Source organism: Moschus berezovskii, chromosome 3 (assembly GCF_049115385.1).
Source record: "Moschus berezovskii isolate FMDL1 chromosome 3, NW_MosBer_1.0, whole genome shotgun sequence".
In the NCBI taxonomy this organism is placed as follows: Eukaryota; Metazoa; Chordata; class Mammalia; order Artiodactyla; family Moschidae; genus Moschus; species Moschus berezovskii.
The window spans coordinates 49775549-49800964 of NC_142462.1; the positions used below are offsets into that span (position 1 = coordinate 49775549).

At 36.2% G+C, this 25416-nt stretch overlaps 1 protein-coding gene and 1 pseudogene across 1 annotated transcript in view; one reads left to right on the top strand and one right to left on the bottom strand.

The window, feature by feature from the left end:
* Positions 1-25416, top strand: part of MAGI2 (membrane associated guanylate kinase, WW and PDZ domain containing 2) — a 1553247-nt gene that overhangs the window by 258219 nt on the left and 1269612 nt on the right. The window lies entirely within an intron of this gene.
* Positions 8071-8566, bottom strand: LOC129552350 (transcription factor BTF3 pseudogene; annotated as a pseudogene).

Below are 25416 nucleotides of genomic sequence, written 5' to 3' on the forward strand. Positions count from 1 at the left end.
AAATGATATTTTTATAATGAGGTGATTTTTTTTCTTTTAATAGAGAAAAATATTTCCTAGGTTCACAAAGGCCTCATGGTCAGAAGAAAGATCAAATAGACAGAGTTGTTGTTTGCTTTTTTCTTCTTTATCTTTCCAAGGAATACTAAGGGCCACAGAGGGTGTGGCATACATAATACAGTTTGAATACTGTAACAGATACAAAAGGAAGACTCCGTCTCCCTCAGATTTTAGGAAACATAAATTTAGGAAATAAGTTATGAAAATTGAACCCCTAGTTTATAGCTGAATCTTTTCTATTACCTAATGTGGAATATATTTCCTTTTAAGGAGTATTTATTAGTTTTTAAAATATGCAAATTGAGGAAATGGTGAAAAATTTCAAAGATACTCTTTTAAGTTATAAACCTAAAAATCATATGTAAAAATAATGAGTGAAATATTTCTAAACCAAAAGCAAATTGGATAGAAACTATATATCACCCCTCAAAAAAGGTCCAGAATTGGGTAAAGGAAACTTCGTTTAGATTTAAAGTTGCTTTTAAAGCATGCTATAAGTTTGAACCCAGTTTTTTTATAGACAGTATGTATTTTACATACTAGCTCTTGAGTTAATTCTCCGTGATTTCACCAACTGACTGCCCACTGTTTTTTACATTTAGTTCTTCATACTTGGCACTTTTTATCAGCACACCCATACTCTTCCACCTCATGTCCTTCCAGCACATCATAGTTTTTAAAGAATACATGAGACTTCTAATTCAGAGTAGGCATTAAAATTTTAGCAACAAGCAACGTACACTTTAAAAAGATCTAAGAACTGAGTACCCTGAAAGTAAAATGCATTTACTGCTTTTCGTGTTAACGCATACCTGTGTTGTATCTGTGTATGTCTCTGTGTGTCTGTGTGTGAGTTGATCTCGTGTGGGACATCCCAGAACACTAATAATTTTTCATATTTGCATCTAAAACAATAAAAATTAATAAAGTGTAGACTTTTATTAGAGTTTTACTTCTGGGGAACATAATGCAGAATGGAAAACATTTCTGAGTATCTAGTTCTTTATGTAAAATATTCTCAATCTTAAAAGAAATATTTTTCTAAATCAGTGCTGTCAAAAATGTGAAAATAATTAGAATTTAATATCAGCCACTCTACTATATTCACTTAATTACTAAAATAAAGTAAAAACAGGCATATTAACTACAAAACAAGGACAGTTCAACAAAACTGAAACCATGACTAATGTATGGATAGTTAATAAAGATAGTTCATATAGATGAGATTAAATTCCTTTTATTCTTATAATATACATATACTGAAAAAATGTGCTTAGATATAATAAGAACTTTTACCCCTAGATAAAACATATTAGTAGTAGAAACCCTAAAGCATTATTTAAAGTTATATTAGTTAAAAATGATTACAGTAATTATTCTAGGAATTGAAACGAAGACAACTATTCTCACTAATTCCTTAATTAGGGAAAGGTGTGATCAAAGATGGAGAAGGAAATGGCAACCCACTCCAGTGTTCTTGCCTGGAGAATCCCAGGGACTGGGGAGCCTGGTGGGCTTCCATCTACGGGGTCGCACAGAGTCGGAGATCAAAGAAAAAAAATATGTCTCTCTCCTTAGTTTATCAAAAAACCTAAGAAGAATGATCAATGAAATTACAAATTTCTTAAAGATAATAATGATCAGGATAATGTTTAGTATGATTAAAAAAATCAAATAATTTCAAACTAGAAAATAGTAATGACCCCTGATTCTACTTGGTGATTTATTTTTTTGTGTTTTGTTTTGCTTTTGAAGAGCAATGTTCTTTAATGATATTAGAACAACTAATACCCTAACCTGTTCATTCCACCCTTGATCTCACATTACACTGAATTTGTGATGGTATGAGATGAAAAGTAACTAAGACATCAGTGACAAAACATAATTCCTCAAGAATAAAAACAATCTAAAACAATTTCAGATTATGAAAACTGAAACTAATTTTGTTATTTACAATTATTCCAAAATCAAAGATAAGCCTGCCAGGAAGCCTACATAGTTTACTTTTTTTAAATTAGTATTTATTTATTTATTTTTGGCTCTGGTGGTCTTTGTTGCTGCCTACTAGGAAGTCTACTAGGCAGCCTACATAGTTTATTTATTTTTTTTTTTTAGTATTCATTTACTTATTTATCTTTGGCTGTGCTTGGTCTTCATTAATGCATGCAGATTTTCTCTAGTTGCAGAGAGGGCTACTCTCTAGTTGCAGTGCACCATCTTTTCATTGCTGTGGACTCTCTTATTGCACAGCATGGGGTCTGGGCATGCAGTCTTCAGTAGTTGTGGCTCACAGTTTCAGAGCACAGGCTCAATAGTTGTGGTGTATGGGCTTAGCTGCCCCTCGGCATGTGGAATCTTCCTGGACCAGGGATCAAATCTGTGTCCCCTGCTTTGGCAGGCAGATTCCTCACCTCTGGACCACCAGGGAAGTCCCATAGTTTATTTTTTAGAAGAAGACATTAAAAAGTAACAAATGGGAGTGAGATACACCAAGCTTTTATCTTCCCACTAGATGAGAGATGTGAGTACATACATGAAAATAAATATAGAGAATTCAACCAGAGTTCTGAAGATGGCAAACATGAATAAAAATAGGAAAATGAGATCTGTGGGGGAAAAGTCAAGGAAAATGTAATTGTAAAAGAGAAAGCACAGGGACAAGTTAATAATGCTCTTCCAGTATATTGAAGGCTATTCAACAGGGCTGCCAGAGAAGTCAATGGCACCCCACTCCAGTACTCTTGCCTGGAAAGTCCCATGGACAGAGGAGCCTGGTAGGCTGCCATCCATGGGGTCACTAAGAGTCAGACACGACTTCACTTTCACTTTCACTTTTCACTTTCATGCATTGGAGAAGGAAATGGCAACCCACTCCAGTGTTCTTGCCTGGAGAATCCCAGGGACGGGGGAGGCTGGTGGGCTGCTGTCTATGGGGTCTCACAGAGTTGGACACGACTGAAGCGACTTAGCAGCAGCCGCAGCAGCAGGGCTGCTGACCAGCTGTTCCTAATCTTCCTTGAAATCATAAATTGGAAGGGGTCAAAATTGTAATTTAACAGATTTAGATCAAGTAAGAGGTGAGGACAACAGAGGAGGAAAAAAGGCCTGGTCCCGAAAAATATCCCAAGTCCTATAGCACCAAAGAAGTACATGCTTACTTTAATTTTTTGTTCATAAAGGTAAGATCATCTGTTTAAACAATTTTTTTCATTTATCACTTACTTTTCTCCTTTTAAAATATTAAAAATAAGTAAAATGAGAATTTACAAGATTATAACATCCTATTTTAAAGACAACTGCAAAGTGAGAGACAGTAAAAGGCACAGTGGTTAAGAACATGGACTATGGATTCAGACATTCGTAGCTTTGAATCCAGGTTTACCACTTTCTGCTGCTGCTGCTGCTGCTGCTGCTGCGTCACTTCAGTCGTGTCCGACTCTGTGTGACCCCATAGACAGAAGCCCACCAGGGTCCCCCATCCCCGGGATTCTCCAGGCAAGAACACTGGAGTGGGTTGCCATTTCCTTCTCCAATGCATGAAAGTGAAAAGTGAAAGTGAAGTCGCTCAGTCGTGTCTGACTCTTAGTGACCCCACGGACTGCAGCCTACCAGGCTCCTCCATCCATGGGATTTTCTAGGCAAGAGTACTGGAGTGGCTCGCCATTGCCTTCTCCGTTACCACTTTCTACTTGAGTGATATTGGATATAATTCCTCTAATCTTTAGTTTATGGGTATATGCAAAGTAGGATTATTTTAGCATATTGGTCATTGTGAAGATAAAAGAGATAATGTGTATGTATGGCCAGAAATGTGGACATATAGAAAACAAAAATTGTAGCAATGAATAGTAGGAGAACTATTGTACAGCATGATAGTAAAAGTGGTTCATTCTTTCTATTGTCTCATGTCTTGGCAGCATTAAAAAAAAAAAGGGCCTGTGAGCAATAGAAACCATTAAACTATGGCAGGGAAATTTTAGAGTAAAATTTATGCACGGTAGTCATTTTGTCTGGTATTTTGCCAAACTTTATGCTCATTTACCTCCTAGAGGTCTTTGAATGTTTTAAATAAATGGCATGAAATTACTCAAAATGTATTTAGCACTTAAGGTACACATGTGGTGTGATTTGCCAGGGAGAGGTGGCAGAAGGCCTCTGGACACTAGAGAGCAGTTCCCATAGGAAAGGCCAGCATCAGGACAGCAGTGGACTGAGAAGCAAACAAGCAGACAAAGATGAAGAGGCTATGAGTATGAGAGGGTGATACAACTCATGCAAATCAGGAGGACTTGAAAGAGTAGAGAGTAAGAGCAGTGTCAGAGCATCAGGCAAGCAGTCCCTGACCAACAGACAGTAAGGAAGGGACAGCCAAGATAAACCACTGAAGCACAGGCACATGAAGCTCATCCTGAAACAAAGAGATGCATTGGCCCAGTCTCAGCTGCTTCATTCTACTCTCATTCATGGGGAAGCAAAGCTTAAATGACCCAGGTTTGGACATCTGCCATTGATTAAATTAAAGCCTGTTGATTGGGTAGAGTATGGGAGGGGCAGACAGTTCTCTGGCAAAAACACCTTCTTGACATAAAGTAATAATGAGTTTTTCAGCCATTTGTGATCAGTTGCTTGCAGTTTTGATACATGAGATGTTGATGTGGTGTTTTTAATTTATTATTAATACCTTATTTTAACTTGTGGCTTGTAAATGGTGCCTTTGACGTGACCACTTAAATCATGAAAGTGATCTTTATAAATAATTTACAATAGAAATAATAAGTGATATCTAGAGGGGACTGTGTATGGAGATTTGGTAATCAGCCTGACATAGGCTGCTTCTTTATCTGTCAGTCTGGTAAGTTGTATGTGTTGTTTAATTATTATGAAGATATTAATGTGACTAGACTTCCTTTTTCTGTTAGAGAAAAACATGTGGTATTGTTTTCTATATTTACAATGCAATTCATACTTTAAATCAATTGTGCATTGCATCTTTGCCTTGATATTGTAGCCCAAAGGGGACATTTATGTCAAAAATACTCTTCTGAATAAATCAAATTAGCGTGATCTGTATTGTGGCATACATGAAGATGAGGCATTTTATTCAAATTTGTTTATAAGCTCAGCAATTATTTTTAGTTCACTTTTAAATTATCATACCCATGAAATTGACTCCCTAGACCATACAGATTCCTATATCTCTATAATTTGGGCTGTGTGTATTTCTGTATTTTAAGTGTACATCATATTTTGTTTCACCTAAATAATTATTTTGTGGAAATATAATTGATTTACATTGTTGTGTTAATTTCTGCTGAATAGCCATCTAAATATTCAGAAAAATTTACTATTTGAAAATATTCTAGAGCTTTAGTTCTCAAAGAATAACTCTTAAACCAGAAATGTTGTCATTGTTTAAGGACTTATTAGAAATACAAAATTAAGTTTCCATCTCAGAATTACAGGATTAGAAATTTGCAGGATGGGTCCCGGCCATCTGTATTTTAACAGAACCTCGAAGGAAATCTGATGCACACTGAAGTTTAAGAACCACTAATCAGTGGATCAATTAGTTATTTCATTTATGTGACTTAATGTGATTAATTAATTTGGTTAATATAGATTAATGTAATCTATGTGACTGGGTAGCTACTGTGAGGGCTACACAGGGATTAGTAATATTCTTCTAGAAGATTATAATCTGATATGCTAACTCATAAATTAATAATATTACAGGAGTTATATATGAGGGGTTAAATAATATTACAGGAGTCTAACAAGTGCCATAGAGCACTTGGTTAAATAATATTAGAGGAGTCTAACAAGTGCCATAGGGCAGTGTAGGATGAATTACTAAATTATAAAGAGGGTATAATGTTGTCATTACACTGTAGTGGTTAAGAGACTAAAGAGTCAGACTTCTACATTCAAATCCCCTCTCTGTCACTAATTAGTACCTACCTCAGCGGATTGTTGTGAGGCTAAAGGCATTAGAATAACACCTGACATGATGAAGTCTATGTAAATGTTCAGTTCAGTTCATTTCAGTCGAGTTCAATCCCTCAGTCGTGTCCAACTCTTTGAGACCCCATGAATCACAGCACGCTAGGCCTCCCTGTCCATCACCAACTCCCGGAATTCACTCAAACTCATGTCCATCGAGTCGGTGATGCCATCCAGCCATCACATTCTCTGTCGTCCCCTTCTCCTCTTGCCCCCAATCCCTCCCAGCATCACAGTCTTTTCCAGTGAATAAACTCTTTGCATGAGATGGCCAAAGTATTGGAGCTTCAGCTTTAGCATCAGTCCTTCCAATGAACACCCAGGATTGATCTCCTTTAGAATGGACTGGTTGGATCTCCTTGCAGTCCAAGGGACTCTCAAGAGTCTTCTCCAGCACCACATTTCAAAAGCACCAATTCTTCGGCGATCAGCTTTCTTCACAGTCCAACTCTCACATCCATACATGATCACGGGAAAAACCATAGCCTTGACTAGATGGACCTTGGCTGGCAAAGTAATGTCTCTGCTTTTTAATATGCTATCTAGGTTGGTCATAACTTTCCTTCCAAGGAGTAAGCATCTTTTAATTTCATGGCTGCAATCAGCATCTGCAGTGATTTTGGAGCCCAAAAAAACAAAGTCTGACACTGTTTCCACTGTTTCCCCATCTATTTGCCATGAAGTGATGGGACCAGATGCCATGATCTTTGTTTTCTGAATGTTGAGCTTCAAGCCAACTTTTTCACTCTCCTCTTTCACTTTCATCAAGATGCTTTGAGTTCCTCTTCACTTTCTGCCATAAGGGTGGTGTCATCTGAATATCTGAGGTTATTGATATTTCTCCCGGAAATCTTGATTCCAGCTTGTGCTTCTTCCAGCCCAGCATTCCTCATGATGTACTCTGCATATACGTTAAATAAGCAGGGTGACAATATACAACCTTGACGTACTCCTTTTCCTATTTGGAACCAGTCTGTTGTTCCATGTCCAGTTCTAACTGTTGTAAACTGTATTATTAATACTGTTTTAGTATGGTGATCAGAAAGTTCCATGAGAATACAGAGTAGCACTTTTTTAGCTGAAGGAATTAGAATGACTTAAAGAAAGAAATAATTTTATCTAGGCCTTAAAGTTTGAGCTTATGTCAATGAGAGAGTAGCAAGGGGAGTGTTTCTGATGGCAAATGAGAACAAATGAGTAATCTTTCCTTCTAAGATAAAAAATTATACAGGTTCGATATCTCCAGTGGTTCAGTTTCAATTCACTGGTAAAGCATTCTTTTACTTGGTTGATTTACAACATGTCCATCATCCTCCTTTTAAAACACTGTTTATCGAATATCAGTTATGTGCCTTGTACTGAGAAGCCGTAAATACAGTAATGAACAAAATGGACAAAGTACCAACTTTAAGTGTTTTAGGGACTAGAACAATGACTCAGAATAACTGTCAAATAAAATGTCTTAAACCAAAGAAATGGAAAAAGTCACATTGAGAACTGCAGAAAGGCATATTTAAGAATTCAGTTACCACTCTCTGCAACTGGAGCCCAGAATCTGATACTTGGTCAATTATACTAAACACTGATTCATATGAATGTCCCTCTTGATAACAGAAATTTGCAATGATAGACATAATTAAATTATAGTTTTCTTCTATGCTTATTATTTTAAGTTCTGGAAAAGTAACTAGTATGAGAAAGGGTCCCAGTTTTTTTCTGGATCAGCACTGATGCCAATATAAAAAAACATTTTTTTAACTAGGCAAAGAATTTATTAATCTTTGTTTCAGACTTTTGCCCCAGACTTCTTTAGCTTAATTGGCTGCAAAGAATGAATTGTATATAAGTAAAAACTGAAGAAATCTGCAGTATCCAGGGACTTGGGCTTAAAAATATTAAAGACCTAGATATTATCAGATCCATAGCAAAATTTTAAAAAGCAGTCATAATATAAAATAGCAGCTCCTAATAACTTCTTCAAGATTTATCTTCTTTAGAAGTTGACTCAATTCAGTTTGCTTCATTCTTGGAAGCCTTGTCAAAATTCTTGTCAAGATCTAGAACTTCATCATCATCATCTTCTCCAGTGGCAAGTGGTACTTTTCCATCCACAGATTTTTGGGGAGAGCTTCAGTCAGTCTCCTTAAGTCTAAGTCAGTCTGTTGGTCAGACTGTCTGCAACAAGTTTATTTAAGATCCTGGGTAACTTTTCTGTCAGCTGCTTTGTCTCAGTATGGCCTGTAATGGTGAAAGTTTGCTGCCAGAGATGCCTGAACTTTCAGATTGTTAGTGTGGCTCGCTGTTCTTGATTGGTGAACATACTCATTTCTTCAAATGAGGTGTTGTTTACCCCTAACTTCTTTAAAGAGAACTGAAGCTTTTTGTTATTTTCTGTGGCATTTGTAAGAACCACCTTCTTCTTTCTGTGAGCAGGTCCTTACCCAACAATGCACAGTCGTGCCTGCAATTTGGCAGGTTTCCCCTGGTTCACGATAGTTTCTTTCATCTTGTTGGAGCAGAAATGGGGCCACAAGGGACTAGGATTGGCACTCAGGTGGTCTCGGGCAGACCAGCTGAGATTAGGCACACACACGTGGGGACTCAAAATCTAAAAGTGTTTTTAACTCAGTTTTTTCCTTTTCTGTGCCGACCCCTTGGAAGTTAGAGGAAAGATAGTGAATCAAAATGGTATACTCTTTATTTTTCACTGTTCATCACTCTATTTTATTCTTTTATTTTCTTGGAAGCATATATGGTCTTTTATAGATAACTACCAGCCTAGATGGCATATTAAAAAGCAGAGACATTACTTTGCCAACCAAGGTCCGTCTAGTCAAGGCTATGGTTTTTCCCGTGGTCATGTATGGATGTGAGAGTTGGACTGTGAAGAAAGCTGATCGCCGAAGGATTGATGCTTTTGAACTGTGGTGCTGGAGAAGACTCTTGAGAGTCCCTTGGACTGCAAGGAGATCCAACCAGTCCATTCTAAAGGAGATCAATCCTGGGTGTTCATTGGAAGGACTGATGCTAAAGCTGAAGCTCCAATACTTTGGCCACCTCATGCAACGAGTTGACTCACTGGAAAAGACTGTGATGCTGGGAGTGATTGGGGGTAGGAGGAGACGGGGATGACAGAGAATGAGGTGGCTGGATGGCATCACTGACTCGATGGACATGAGTTTGAGTGAACTCCGGGAGTTGGTGATGGACAGGGAGGCCTTTCTTGTTGTGGTTCATGGGGTCGCTAAGAGTCAGACACGACTGAGCGACTGAACTGAACTGAACTGAAGGGTAGAGGAGTAAGGCAAATTCCTTGACTTTGAAGATAGTGAGATACCATGCCAGAAACGGACGATAGAGGTATTTTTGAAGAAAACTATGGATAAGCCACACAAACAGTAAATGATTTTTCTGCTTTTTACTTTTCCTTTGTTTAGTACTAATCTAGGATGCAAGTTTTATGTTTGACTCAAAAAAATCATAGTCGTATACTCCCTGAAAAGCCTTGTCTCATATCTATAACAATGCTCATAAGAAATATTAATAGAAATAGCTCATCTAGTTTTTTTAAGCCACATGGAAAATAAACAGCATTAATTGCCAAGACTTTTAAACAGAAGTCTATTTTCTAGTGTGATGTGGACACAGAAGGAAACAATGGCACCCATCTGTTGTCCCTCAACCTCTTACAAATATCAAGGTCTTGTGAAGATCTGGGATTCTTTCTTTCTGCTCAGATCTAGAATGATGCAAAGGAAGTAGGAATGAATCTTTTCAGACCTTGATGTAACCACTAATGGGTCCCCAAGTAACTTTTGTCCTGAAAGAAACTAAGTCAAATCAATTCAGCACATAAAACATTCTTTTGCACATTGGCAGTTATTGATGAATGCAGAGTAAATTGTTTGTTCTTAAAATGGTACTTATACTAGATAAATATCCTTGACAGTGATTCTGTTTTCCTTATTCTTCAAAAAAAAAAAACAAGATAATCTCAGCAATGTATTTCCTAACATTTCTACAAAGAGCCTACAACTGGTACAGATTTACCTTGGCCACATTAAACACAAATTTTTGTTTACTTCAGTGGTCCTGATTCCCTAACATATGATATAGTTCGAGCTTTCCAGGTGGCATTAGTGGCAAATAACCCACCTGCCAATGAAGGAAACATGAGACTCGGGTTCGATCCCTGGATGGGGAAGATCCCCTGGAGGAAGGCATGGCAACCCACTCCAGTATTCTTGTCTGGAAAAGAATACTGGAGTACTCTTGTCACAGACAGGCTACACAGAATCAGACACAACTGAAGCAACTTAACGCACACATGATATAATTGAATCACAGGGAGTGAAACAGCATTTTGTGACAGGGTCTAGAATATTAGAATAAGGGGAGAGAAGTCAAGAAGAAAATTATTATCTAGCTACAAAGTTTTGAAGTTTTTAAAAAAGCACTGCTAAATAATTTGGATTTGATTTTATTTTCTATCAGAAATAAAAAGAGATCCAAATCTCTTCTCTAATTTACTTGTAATCTGTAAGGTAGTAGTTCAGAGATGTATGTCAGATGTAGCTTGCAATTATATGTTTGTTCTTACCAAAAATAAAAACAGGTATATACATCAAAGAAAGAAGTTACATCATATTGTATTCATATTTTCATCACTGCAGTAAAATATCATGTGCTAAAGAAAAAGCTAAAAATAAGGACAATAAAGAGTATATAATAACAAAAATTGAATATTACTAGCTACATAGCAAATTGCTTGCCAAGCTTCATTTCATGTGTGATGTGATTTATTGCCATGAGTACTTGGCAGAAAGAATTAAGTGTTTGCATTTTCATTGCACCATTAGATGTTGCTGCCATGAAATATATTGAGAGTAGGACAACACAATACATGGTGAAGGAAATCACATTATGGGAGAGGGGTATCATTCTTCATCCTCAAATGAGTCATGCAAAACCGACCACTTTGTATGCATTTATTTTTTGTTTATGACCCATTCCACTTTTTGGAGGTTTTATCCATAACAGCTTATTGATAATAGACAACAATTTACAGTTGCATGAAAAAATACTCATACTATTTATTCCTATTTTTAGTAGCAGCTTGCATTTGAACTCTGAAATTGGATACTTAACCAACTGATTATATAGTGACCATTTTAAGTGCAAAAATAAATGTTTTTCAAAATTTTTACTTTCTTTAGTAGTATTTCATTTCCTCACAGCCGTTTCAGAGATGAAAGAACATTCCTAATACTGTTTGAGACTTCAAAATAAAATAGGCATTATGAAAAAATTAACTAGTGGTCATTTATAAGTTAAATATTTACTAATTATTTGATTTATTTGTAATGAGATTCCAAAGCAGTGTTACATAAGACTGGGATAAATTTTTAGAAAACTATGTGTTACTGTATCTGCTTTAAAACTAAAATGGAATTTCTCTATAATACGATTAGCTGGGAGTATATTTGAGATAAAGGAGATTGTGACTTCATCATTGATCCTTGATCACTGAAATAGGAAGGAAGGAAGGAAGTGAGGGAGGGAGGAAAAAGAAAAGGATCTAAACCCAGTGAACAAAACGGCTCAACTTGTTTTCTTTTGATGTCTATTTTTATTTTATTTTAAAGTTCATTTTTATTCCAAAGCTTTATATCTCTCGGTAGTTTTCATGATGAATCATTTTTCATACTCTTTGTTATGGGTTTTATAATTTTCAGTATCATTATTACTAGGTGAAATTATACATTTGGGGAAATCAAATATATAATTTACATCATTTACATGCAATGGGCCTTAGAGTGCCTAAATATTCCCTTTCAGTGCTGCAATAGCTCTGGTCTCTATCTACCACTCTACAATGAAGGGACTGATGATGTTGTAATTTGAGATTGTGACTATCACGATGGTATAATCATTGCAGGAACTGTCTCTTCTCACTCTATAAACTCTATTGACAGAAATACATTCTTTCATTTTTTTTTTTACCTGAGAATTAATATGTTTTAGGCATTAAATTCATAATCTTAGTTCAACTTGAATTTCTACTTTTCTGTTAATTTTTCTTTTGATTGATAGACATCATTTCATAAACTTAATGCCTGAAAACAGAACAGGTTGTGAATCAGAATAACAGATCTGCTAGAATAAACGTGGTTATGGAAATCTCACCCCTCAGGTGACATTCTATACCAAGAGCAGCCAAGTGTCTCAAATTCTGTTGGGATATAATTATCTCATAATAACTATTTTCCCAACAGCACTGCTTTACAATCAGGCCATAAAATTTGTTTTGTGTCTCAGGAAGGAAGATAGAGTAAGTAATTTGGAATGTTACAAAACAGGCTCAATTGAGCAGTTTAATTTGCATGGATTATCCTCATTCTCTAAATGTGCCATTGACCAATGAGAGTTATCAGTTGCCTTGGTCCAGAGAGCGTTATCATTTTATATGCACACATTTGCATAAATTGAGATTAAAAAGTTGCTCAAAATATAATAAAAGCAAAAACTATTAAAACACTAGCTGCTGTAAATAATATATTTTAAAACTTCAGAGATGTTTTATTCTACTGTATTTAGCATACATCTAACAGATATTTTGCCAACAAAGTTTTGCAAAATAAAACCGACTAGAACAGCCCTATAATTATATCTGTGTAAATGTTTTAAAGGATTTATTATAAGAAAAAAACTGTAGTAGTAAGTTTATTATGCTATTTATAGTATGCAGGCAAACTTTATGCAAGAGTCAGATAGACTTGAGTTAAATCAAGTACATTCTATAGTTTCCACAATTATTTTAGAAGCAGCAAAGTTCCAAACGTAATTTTGCTGCTGCTGCTAAGTCACTTCAGTCGTGTCCGACTCTGTGTGACCCCATAGACGGAAGCCCACCAGGCTCCCCCGGCCCTGCGATTCTCCAGGCAAGAACACTGGAGTGGGTTGCCATTTCCTTCTCCAATTTTTGAAAGTGTAAAGTGAAAGTGAAGTCGCTCAGTCGTGCTTAGCGACCCCACGGACTGCAGCCTACCGGGCTCCTCCATCCATGGGATTTTCTAGGCAATAGTACTGGAGTGGCTTGCCATTGCCTTCTCCGAAAACGTAATTTTAGTTAGTGTAAAAAACATTTGTTGAGTTCTTATATTGCATTGAATCCCTGGGGATGTAAAGATGAATAAGACTTTGTTTTCAGTTTTTTTTTTTCCATAAGCAGCTGACATTGCAGTATCAGACACTGGTATTGTATTATTATACATCTAAAGAGACAGATACATGCACAGGGAATAGAAAAACACAAATTGGCTAGTGTGGGAGTTCAGGGATAATTTCTTCAAGGGAATGTATACTTAAGGCTCAGATTTAAAGGATGGGCAAGAGTTGTCCAAAAAATGAAAAAGATTATTCAAAAAGCAAATGAAGAATTGGACAAAATTAAAAGATATGTGATTTTTAAGTGTTAGGTCTATTAAGGTACAAGTTACGGAACATTCCTTTTAGACATTCAGTTCTGTGAATGATAGTTCTGTAACTATCACCACAGTTAAAATCTAGAATCTTTGGTAACTCATAAATTTCCCTTTTGCCCCTTTGTAGCCAATTCCTTACCCCTGCCTCTGTCTCTAGTGACCACTGACCTGGTTTTATCCCCATAATTTTGTCTTTTCTAGAATACCATATAAATAAGGCAATATAGTATATAGTTTTTTGGATCTGTCTTCTGTCATTCTGCGTAACACACTTGAGAGTCATTCATGTGGTTGCATGCATCTGTAGCTCATTCCCTTTTGTTGCTACATGTTCCATGGCATGGATTTACTCTGCTTATTGATTCATTCCCCAGTTAATAGCTATTTTGGTTGTTTCTAGTCTTGGAGATTATGGATAAAGCACTGTAAACATTTCTGTACATGTTTTTGTGTAGATCTATGTTGTCTTAATTTCTCTAGAAATCATTTCTCTTAGATAAATATCTCAGAGTGGGATCGATAGGTCCTACGTGGAATATTTTGATGTAGCTGACAGAAGTGTGAAACCTCATGAGCTACTCACAATTTGCTATTACAGTAGCAAGGTGAGAGAAATGACGGAACAGAAAGAGTGGGCGAAGACCAGATTAGTACTTTTTGTCCCACCCTAAGAAACTCAGATTGTGTTCCAAATCAGATGGGGAGATTTTAAGCAGTGATGTGTGCTCATATTTCCATTTTGGCTGAGGTGTCAGGGCAAAGCTTGAACTGGTGTAAGGAGGCTTTGGGGTAGAGATGAGGCTGGACATTTTAGGATTCTTAGTCCAGGATCCAACCATAGGACCTATTCCTGGCAGAGCATACCCAAGGCTTCCAGTATTACAATCCCAGGATACTGTGCAGGTGAAAAAAAAAACAAACATGTTTACTGATAACACTTTCTAAAGAATTAGACAGCTCACTCCCTAGGATCATGGTGTGTGCTAAGTAGATTTCACTAGGAAGAAGACCTTTACTATGCAGAGCTAAGCAGGTGCTTTCTTAAGACGGTCAAGCACTAACACCAGAGAGCAACAACTTGTTTAATTCTCCTAACAACCCTATGAGGTAGATGCCATTATCATATGCATCTGCTGTAACAGAAAGAACAGAGATTCTGAGCCTATCAGAGCTACCACTTATTACTATGATAATCATATTACTGTGATAATCTATGATAAATTATGTAACCTCTGCAGACTCAAATTCCTTGTCTGTAAAATTTAGATCATAGTATCTACCTCATTAGAATTTTAAGAGGGTTGAATGAAACAACATATAAGATGTCCCTAGAGTATTGCTGGTGGTCACTAAATGTTTCCTCCCTACAGTTACACACTGTATATAATCGTGTATATATAATCAATGAAATATTAATTGGTTGGCAAGTTGGAAATTAAGCTTGAGTAACTAAAAAAATCAAAGAAAAAATAAAGCATTCAAACAAATTCCTAAGATTGATAATGAATTTATAACAGTACTTTAAAAATCCATTTAAAAATGAAAACCAGGATCTATCATCTGTTTTGATGGAAAATTAAATAACATACATGAAGCATATAAGTGTAGACATACATTCTCCCTCACTTTTGGTTGTGTTTTCTCATGGAAAGAATTACAGTAAAATATTTTCCTTTATAATAAAGAAATGGACATAAATGTTTTCTAGAACAAAATCTAGTAAAGATAAATTTAGAATATGGAAGGTCTATCATGTATTAGGAAGAATAATCTTGTTTTACATTTTCCCCAGCATCAGAATGGACTGTTTTACAGATATTGAGGGAGACAGTTTGGGGAGAAAATTAAATGGACTTAATTATTAGAACTGTCCAGTGTAAGAGACTGGTTTTCATTATGCAGAATCTCTATGACCATCTGTCAGGAATGATTTAAAATAAAACATTTTTTATATTTTTCATTTCTTTATTTTTTGGCTGTGCTGGGTCTTCACTGCTGCACGGGCTTTTCTCTAGATGTGGTGAGCAGGGGCTACTCTCTAGTTGTGGTGTGCGGTCTTCTCATTGTGGTGGTTTCTCTCATTGCAGAGCATGAACTCTAGGCACACAGGCTTCAGCAGTTGCAGTACGTGGGTTCAGTAGTTGCAGCTCCAGGGCTCTGGAGCACAGGCTCAAGAGTTTTGTTCTACAGGCTTAGTTGCTCTGTGGCATATGGGATCTTCTTGAACCAGGGATCAAACCCATGTCTCCTGCATTGGCAAGCAGATTCTTTACCACTGAGTCACTAGGAAAGCCCTTAGTGAATTATTGCATTGAAAGACAAGGTTAAACTAGATATCTTAATAAAATCTCCTGTAATATAATTTATCATCCTTGACCTTTCCAAGTGTATGACTCAGTGATTCTCTATTTTTACTTCTTCAGAGTTTATAAATACTTTAGCAAAATACTGCTTCATTTGAAAACCATTCTGACCTTTTAAATATATTATTGTTTTCAAATTGTTAAATTCTGGATTTCAGTAATGTTGACACCTGCTACCAAAATATTTTTTAGATAACTAAATAGTTCAATAAATTCATGCCATTGTGTACCTTGCTATTCAGTATGAAGCTACAAAAGAACTATGTCTTTTCCTTGGATATTAATTTGTTTGGTTTGCATGTCTTCAACTAAACTGTTTTAAAACAAGACTGCATGTTTTTTGCATGTTGTACTTGATATCTTCAATTCATTCACAGTTTCATATTATACTCTTTTAAAAAGTGGGTGGGCTATTTTATATTTGTCCTATTCTCATTAATAGAGCTTTAGCATAGATACTGTTCTTAATTTTGAACATTGGGGGAAAATGCACTTGATATGGAACCATTAGTGTTTTTATATTTATCACATACTGCCAAATGGATTTTTTTCCTTTGAAGTAATTCGTCCTTTGTATTTCCATTGCTAATAACCCATTCCAGACCTTAACCATTTTATGCCAGGAATCTTATCTTTGTCTTGCATACTTTGATTCATTCTAAAACAGCTACAAAATTAAGCTTCATAAAATATCTATTTATAAAACACCGTGCATTAAACTTTCAATGAGTCATCATTATTTCTAGAGAAAAAAACAAAAACCATATGATTAGGCTTGAATTCAAGCCTTCCACAGTATGATTGTGCCTGCCTAAAATATTTGCTTTTTAGTACTAAAAAACTTGGTTTCTTGCATGTCAAACTCACCCTTAACACCTTATTTGCTGTCCTATATCCACAATCCGCCTATGTATCTATGCTTCAGAACACAGCACGAGGCTACCATTCTCTCCACAAAGTCTCTTAGAACACCTGGCCACACTGTTCTGATCTCCTGTGGATTTTATTTCCCATGATATTGGACAGACAGCAAGAAGGGTCAGCCTGGAAAAAAACCTAGGGATTGACTGTATCTGTCTCTATTTTAAAGATGTAAAAACAGAAACATTGGAAATTTGAATTCAACTTAGTACTTTTTCTTCGAATTGCCTTCCTTGTTTGATTAATTCTGAGTAGGTGTATTGTCTGCTGTCAGTATAACCCAATGAATGATATTTTATCATGCTCTTTATTTTTCCCAATTATTTTTACATTTGAATTTGACTTAATATTATCAATAGTTTTCTAGATTAATTATTCATGATCATAGATGCCATGTAGTATATAGGTATATACCAATGCATATAATCAATGCATGAGTTTCTAAAATAGCTTCTGACCCACCACAGAAGAGTATTATAAAATTTGCTGTAATTTAATCTTATACATGTCATCGACTTAGTTTTCCCACCCTGATGTTACCGTGGGGCTTTAGGACTTCGCATAGAACTGCAGTTTATTTCAGACTTGCCCTTTAAGCAAGTACCAAGTCTTAGGAAGGGACAGAGGGACCACTGTTTATATAACTGCTTACCTAGGAGTTGAAAATAGGGCACCAAACCTACATATAGAGTGTTTTTATTTTCCTCTTCTATCAAAGCATATCAGGCAGAGATTCTGTGAGAAGCAAATGTAGGATGACATGGCATGCATTTCATGGTCCAGGATCCATTTAATCCAGCAAATTAATGACTCAACCTGAGAAGCTTGAGTAACTCAGTGACGAGGTACTAGGCTTTCCTCTGGGAGGCAATCTTAGAAGCAAACTGTTCAGATGTATATTATTATTTTTATCGTGGTATGTGTGTGCATTCATAGATCAGGAGACTTAATTAATGAAGACTGTATGTTCTAAATAATATAAACCTATGAGTTTCAGGAGAATTGATCTTAATGAGTTACTGTCTCTTCTCCATTTAGAATAATTAATTTCAAAATAATATGACATCTTTTAATGAACTATAAATTAATCTTGAATGGTTTTAAAATACTTTTCTTCACCACTTGCATGATACTTACTGTTTTTACTTCTTCCCTTCTGTTACTAGTTTCCTCATTTCTTTCTAACTCTCACTGCTAAGGGGATAGTAAATTTTAAGGAACTTTGAAAGTCTGTGATGAAATCTCTAATCTGAGTAACTTTTCATATTTTTTACATGACCATTGTTAACATGACTTTCCTCATCAAAGCTATTCATTGAAATCAATTATCAATTTCACTCAAGAAACAGTAAAAATAAGACATTTAGTTCCTACCTCAAGTAGCCCTTGATGTAAAGTGATAACAATGGCAGCACCAATGTATTATCCACTGCAAACCCCTGTCTGTCCCTAGTTTCCTGCTGTACATCTGTTCCATAGATGTGCTGTGAGTAGTAAGTGAAATCGCATAGCACAAGGCTTGGCAAATAGCATGTGCTTCATAAATGTCAGCCCTCCTCAGGTATAGGTGTTAACAATTCACATTTTTTATAAAGAATAATACATAGAAATTATTTTCTAATTTAAAAATAAGTTAAATCTGCTCTTCTCTATGAGAAGTTATAGAAATTATTCATGATTAAAAAGCAGTCATTTTATAATTTGAGCTTAGCAGCTGGTAAAGAAACTGCTGGACAATGCAGGAGATGCAGGTTTGATCACTGGGTTGGGAAGATCCCCTGGAGAGAGAAGGAAATGGCAGCCCACTACAGTGTTCTTGTCTGGGAAATCCCATGGACAGAAGAGCCTGGTAGGCTACAGTCCACAGGGTCGCAAAGAGTCTGACATGACCAAACGACTGAGCACACAATGCTTTAATAATTTAGGCATATGCTGTGGCTATATATATTTAATTCTCAGACTGAAAGGAGAAAGAGGGAAAGCACTCCTTTCTTCACTTCATTTCCTTTACCATCTTAAAAACCAAAGAAAATTTATAAAATTAATTTTGGTTTCTCAGAATACATATCTAGTAAGAAAAATAATTTTAAAACACTTTTTTTTTCTTTTAGAGGGTGATATGACAATAGCTAGGAAAATGTTTGATATGCTTAAGATAGAAAATTTTAAATGATTTGTTTTAATTTATAGTGGATCCTTAGCTTCATAATCTTGCTGAGCTACCAAGTGGCTCTACCAAGTCTAAGTTTCTACAATCTATTAACACAATTTTTAAAAGACTATTGATATATTAATTTTAAATGTTTAATTAAAGTCTAATATTTGTCTTCATCAGGTTTTTACAATCGAAAACTAATCATTCGGCATGAATCTTTCTTTCTGTGAGGAAACACCTCATACAACCTTATGGACCATAGCCCACCAGGTTCCTCTGTCCATGGGATTCTCCAGGCAAGAATACTGGAAAGGGTTGCCATGCCCTTCTCCAGGGTATCTTCCTAGAGTCTCTCATGTTTCCTACATTGGCAGGTGAGTTGTTTTACCACTAGCGCCACCTGGGAAGCCCATGAGGAAATGCATTTACCTGCAAATGTGTGTCGTGCCCCTCTTCTTCCCAAATTCCTCACAGCGCTCTCCACGCCTCACCACTCACTGGGGAACTTTTAGCTCCAGGATAATGTCAGGCCCCATGCCTACCATTACATTCCACTCAGTCAAAACTCAGATTTCTTCAGGTGAGCCTTCTTTGTCAAGTGTCTCTTAGAAGAAAAGCAGTGTCTTCAATGAAATAATTCACACAGTTATGTGTGTGAATGGCTATTAATTTTGTACTGTGTTCAGAATTTTTCAGGTATTTTAATGAGAGGATGCTTGCTGACACATGCTAATTTCAGCCTAGTAAAATTTCGAATAATTTGACAGCAGGAAATGACCACTCTGCAGCATGGTGAGGTTGTTTTGGGGTCATCTAGACTTGTTTAGGCAGCTCTAAACATCAGCTGTAGGATCAGCTGTCTTTTGTTATTCTTGCTGATAATAGCTTCTCTCATTTGACTTGCCAACCAAGAAGTTCTTAAAAGCCCCATTTTTTATTTTACAACAGTTGCCATGGAAACAGCATTGAGGATGCTGGGTTTCTGAGTGAATTTGTATCTGTCTGTGTGTGTGTGTGTTAGTAGGGGAGGACAGGAGAGGTTATTGTTTATGTGTCTGGGTCATTAGAAACTTCAGTGATGGTAAATGGAGAACTGACTTTACTGTAACATCAGTTTTACATAAAATACTGTCTTTTTTTTTCTCTCCAGTGATCAGCTTTTCTCCCTTTGGTATCATTTTCTCTTACTTCATTGACTAAGCCTGTTTATGACATAGATGAGATGTAAGTAAGTATGTATGTATCAGAGGAGCCGGCTCTGCCAGATTAAGGTAGTGACTTATGAAGACATCACGCCCTCCCCACCCCGGCCCCCATGCCTGCCCCCACTCTCCCCTCCCACCATATCACCACCATGATGAGGATGTGTTGTGCTTAGTTGCTTAGTCATATCTGACTCTTTGCGAGCCCATGGAGTGTAGCCCGCCAGGCTCCTCTGTCCATGGGGATTCTCCAGGCAAGAATACTGGAGAGGGTTGCTGTGCCCTCCTCCAGGGTATCTTCCCATCCCAGGGACTAAACCCAGGTCTCCCACGTTGCAGGCGGATTCTTTACTGTCTGAGATACCAAGGGATGAGGCTAGGATAGAAATAGACATAAATGTTCATTCAAAATAGGTGCTATGAATATGTTGGTTTAGCTTTTGAGTTTCATCTCTGGCAAAAGGGATGCTGCCATTAGCACTGGGAAGCCCAGGAGAAGAAAATGCAGAAGCAGATGGGGGAAACCACTTTTTATTATACAGGCACTATTGATTCTTTTTTTTAAAATCGTTGTGAGTGTTGTGAATATAAAATAAGACTAATAGTTGTATGTGGTATATACAAACCCTCAAGTCACTATCAGGGCTTCCCTAGTGGCTCCAGGGTGAGAATCTGCCTGCCAACGCAGGAGAAATGGGTTTGATCCCTGAGTCAGGAAGATCACCTGGAGAAAGAAATGGCAACCCTCTCCGGTATTCTTACCTGGAGAATCCCATGGACAGAGGAGCCTGGTGGGCTACAGTCCATGGGGTTTCAAAGAATCTAACAGAACTTAGTGATGAAGCAACAAAAACAACAGCAGCAAATCTCCATCAGTCTTGTATAAGAATGTGTAGACAATGAAAAATATAAATTCAGGGGCTAAATATTTTTAGAGTTAGAAGCCCAGCAGCTAAAAATTCCAAGATTTCTAGTGTCTGAATAGCCTGTGAAGGTAACAGTATTTAGATCCTCATAAACTGAGCACAAGGAAAAATGTGAAATTATCTTGAATTAAGCTTTGCCAATGTGAAGGCACTGAAATATAAAGCATTCTAAAAATGAACACTAAATAGACTTCAATCTGTGTCTCATTCATTTGTCATTCTTTTTCCCTGAGGCATCTTAAAAGGTAAACACATATCTTTGCTTTTTATAACCAAATTTGAAATTTGCAATGAAGAAAGAACGCTGACAATATACAGAATACAATCAATCAAGAGCATAGGGGTCACTTCGTAACAATACTTGATATTCATTGAAAGAGATTTCATTATCTATTTTAAAATTCTAAATTCTGTGAAATAAAAGGAAAAGTAAATGCCAAATATAAGGTTTTCAGAAGGCAATGGCAAGCCACTCCAGTACTATTGCCTAGAAAATCCCATGGATGGAGGAGCCTGGTAGGCTGCAGTCCGTGAGGTCGCTAGGGGTCGGACACGACTGAGCGACTTCACTTTCACTTTTCACTTTCACACATTGGAGAAGGAAATGGCAACCCACTCCAGTGTTCTTGCCTGGAGAATCCCAGGGACAGGGGAGTCTGGTGGGCTTCCGTCTATGGGGTCACACAGAGTCGGACACGACTGAAGTGACTCAGCAGCAGCAGCAGCAGCAGCAGCAGCAGAAGCTAATGGGATCATTTAGGTGAGCTCTTGGCAGAACCAGTAACTGTTTCATTAAATGATTAGATTGTTTTATATTCTCTTTATCATTTGTTTCCTGTAAGAAAAAAGTCTACCTTATTTGTTTTGTTTGTGGTTATTTTTTATAAAGTGAAAAATTCTAACCTATGAGAAAAAACATTAGGTATCTATGCTTTTTAACTAGAAGCCATTTTTTACAAACTTAATAATAAGTATTAAACACAGTGTGCCAGGCACTGTTCTAAGTATTATATAAATATTAACTCATTTAATATATTTCTTATCATAGTATCAGAATTGAAATTTCAAAAGAAAATACTATTGGTAAAGTTCTTTGTTGCATATATATTTCTTTACTTACATTTTCCATGAACACAGACCTCATCCTCCTTTATCAAGAATATCTAAAAAATAATATAGAAGCTACTGTTAGTTATATAATGTCACACATGACATATGCTAAATGACGTAGCTTAGGTAAAAGCCCTCAAACATTGTACACATGCATGTGCTTAAAACTGATGTGATGTACTATTGGTCTCATCAAAGTTATTATAAATATATTTTATATTAGGATGCTATTTCAGTCTTTATAATGGCAAGCAACATGCAAGAAGGGATGTTCAATGAACTGAATATTTTGCATCCAAATATTTCATAGAGTAGTATCTTGTAATACAGTGATAAAATGTAGATGCTTTTTACTACTCATTCACATTTATTGTAATTGGGAGGGGGGAAGCATGCATGGAGCATTCACCATGTATATTACATCATACCAAACAGTGTACATGTATCACTTTCATTAATGCTCACAACAGTCCTACAGAGATCTTTTAATTATTCCTATTTTGCAAAGAAGGAAATGGAGGCTTAGACTGAATAACTAGTGAAGGTTACATAGCTAGAGACGGGTGCGGAGTTAGTCTCAAAACTGAAAACATTAGTCCCTAAAGCCATCAGACTTATTCTCAGTGTTATGTAATAAATGCAGTCACCAGTGTTTGTTGAATCCCATCTCTGGCTCGATGCCATATGTGGTGCTAGGAATCAAGCCACCAGTTAGAAATATTGACATGAGGTTTTTACAGTGTAGTATGTGAAACATTTTAATAAGGCCATGTACAAAGTAACATGAAATCTCAGAGGAATTACAGAATATCACTGGTTCAAGGTGTGTATTAAAGCTTATGATCAACTTTAGAAGCTTCTATAGTAGAGACATCCTTCATTCCTCATGCATACTAGCAGTGTTCTTTTTCCTACATTGGTTGCATATTGTAGTTCTAGTCTTTGCCAAAAGTTATACACCTTTTCAGTGGTGACACCTAAACAAGACAATTTTTTTTCAAATCAGAAGCCTAATATTCATGCATGTTCATAGCAAAGTTGCTGAAAACCATAATTATACTGTCATTTTCACAGGAGAAAAATTGCCATAGTAGGAGAGGAAATAAGCACCATAATAATAAATAATGACTACTATTTATTGACTGCTTATCATGTCCCAAGCACTATTCTCCCTATTTTACATCCTAAATTTCATTTAGTTTTCAGCACACCCTATGAGATGGGCATTATTGTTCTATTTTAGAAAGGAAATTGAAGCATAGCGAGGGTAATTTGCTCAAAGTAGCACAGCTAGTTAAAGTGAAGTCTGCTTCAAACAAAAGTCCTGATGACCTCCCAAGAACTCTACTATTCCAATGATGAAGTGATTAGAGTCTGTAACCACTCAGGCTGGTTTGCATTCCTGCTCTCCTGCTTCTTTGTTTTGAACCATAGATAAGATATTTATCTGTGCCTCAGTTTCCTCATCAATAAGACGAGAATAATGACTAAAATATCTTCTCCATAGGATTTATTGATTGTTGTTATTTTAGTCACTGAGTTGTGTCCAACTCTTTGCTACCCCATGGACCATAGCCCATTAGGCTTTTCTGTTTGTGGGATTTCTCCAGGCAAGAATACTGGAGTGTGTTGCCATTTCCTTCTCCAGTAGAATTGGTTACAAGGTTTAAATGCACAGCAGTTACATTAAAGCTCTTAGAACAATGCCTACCACAGAGAAAATGCTTAAAAAATAATATAGTTATGATTCTCCTTCTCACATTCACACCCTATTAGAAGAAAAAAAATGGAAATGAATATGTGGTTGGGACTAAAGTGTAGAATTCATAGTGATTTTTCATTTGTTCAGATCAGCATATTAGCTTTCTACTATATTCACTGAAGTTAATGTTTTAAGTCATACCATTTGTCTCATAGATTCCAAATTTTTCTAAGAGAATATTCTATCTTTTCTTTCTTCACGTTACTCAAAGTCATTATCATTATCATTTTAGTCCTTTCCTCACATCTAAAAATTGGTGACCGAAAAAGAGATAGAGCTCAACATTCAAAGTCGAAAGAGTCAATCCCTTTTTCCCTAACATGTTTCTTAGAATCAAATTAAAATTTCAATATATTGAAAGGAAAGATTGATGATAAACTATCTAACACAAGCTGGCATTACATGTTTTTATTTGTTAATTACCAGTGATGTTATGTTTCTAACAACTTGATAACAGGAAACATTAAATAACAGTAAACATTCTTCTATAAAAATTAAAAAGTAATGACTAAGTATAAAATGTTAGATTATGTTCTTGCCATTGTTTACTGGCTGATGAGGGGAAGAATTACTAGGATGCAGAGAAAATGTCTCTTACTACTTCATCCTATTCTAACATTTTTCACTTGAATACCGCAACAGTCTAACACAGAGGAAAGAACATGCTTCCAAAGGAGCAGGGTGAAAGTTATTAACATATGTACATATATATAAACATAACTGAGTAAATATATACACACAGAGAAAGAGAGGTACAACTCTTATGAACCTGATGCAAAAAAGTCACATCCTTGGTTTAGGTGCTATAGCAACCAAGTAAAAACACTTAAAATGATGATGAAACTGCCTAACAAAAGACTTGTTCATGTCATGAATGAAAGGAGAAAGTATCCAACCAGAAACAAAGTTATTGGAAGAAATATAAAATAGAGTTTGAAGTAACTTCTTACCATGAAATGTTTTATGAATATCTGTCCAGAGAATGTATTTAAAATGTATTAAATTTCTTTGTAAAACATTTACATTGTGCTTTGGGTCTTATGAGTTAGAACTGCAAGAACGCTTCAGTTGTTCTGTTTTGCATACAAAATATAATTTCCTTACAAAATTTAGTTTAGATTTCCATGTTTCCTTTCTTTTCATTTGGTGGACTATTTGACTTTTATCACCCTTAGTTTTCTGTGATGGTCCTTGTCAGACCAGAAAAAAGTTTTTGAAGTAGCTGAATATACACAGAAAAATACTGCTTTATGTTCTTCAGGGGATAAACCCCAAAAAGGAATGAACATATAGGGAACAGAAAATACTTCTTCATGAACATTTGATTGCTAATAAAAAGAAAGGACTGGGCAGCAGCAGGTATGTGTGGTGGCAAGATAATGAGCAGTGTGTGTAGTCATACTGTAAAATGTATACACACACACACAAGAAAA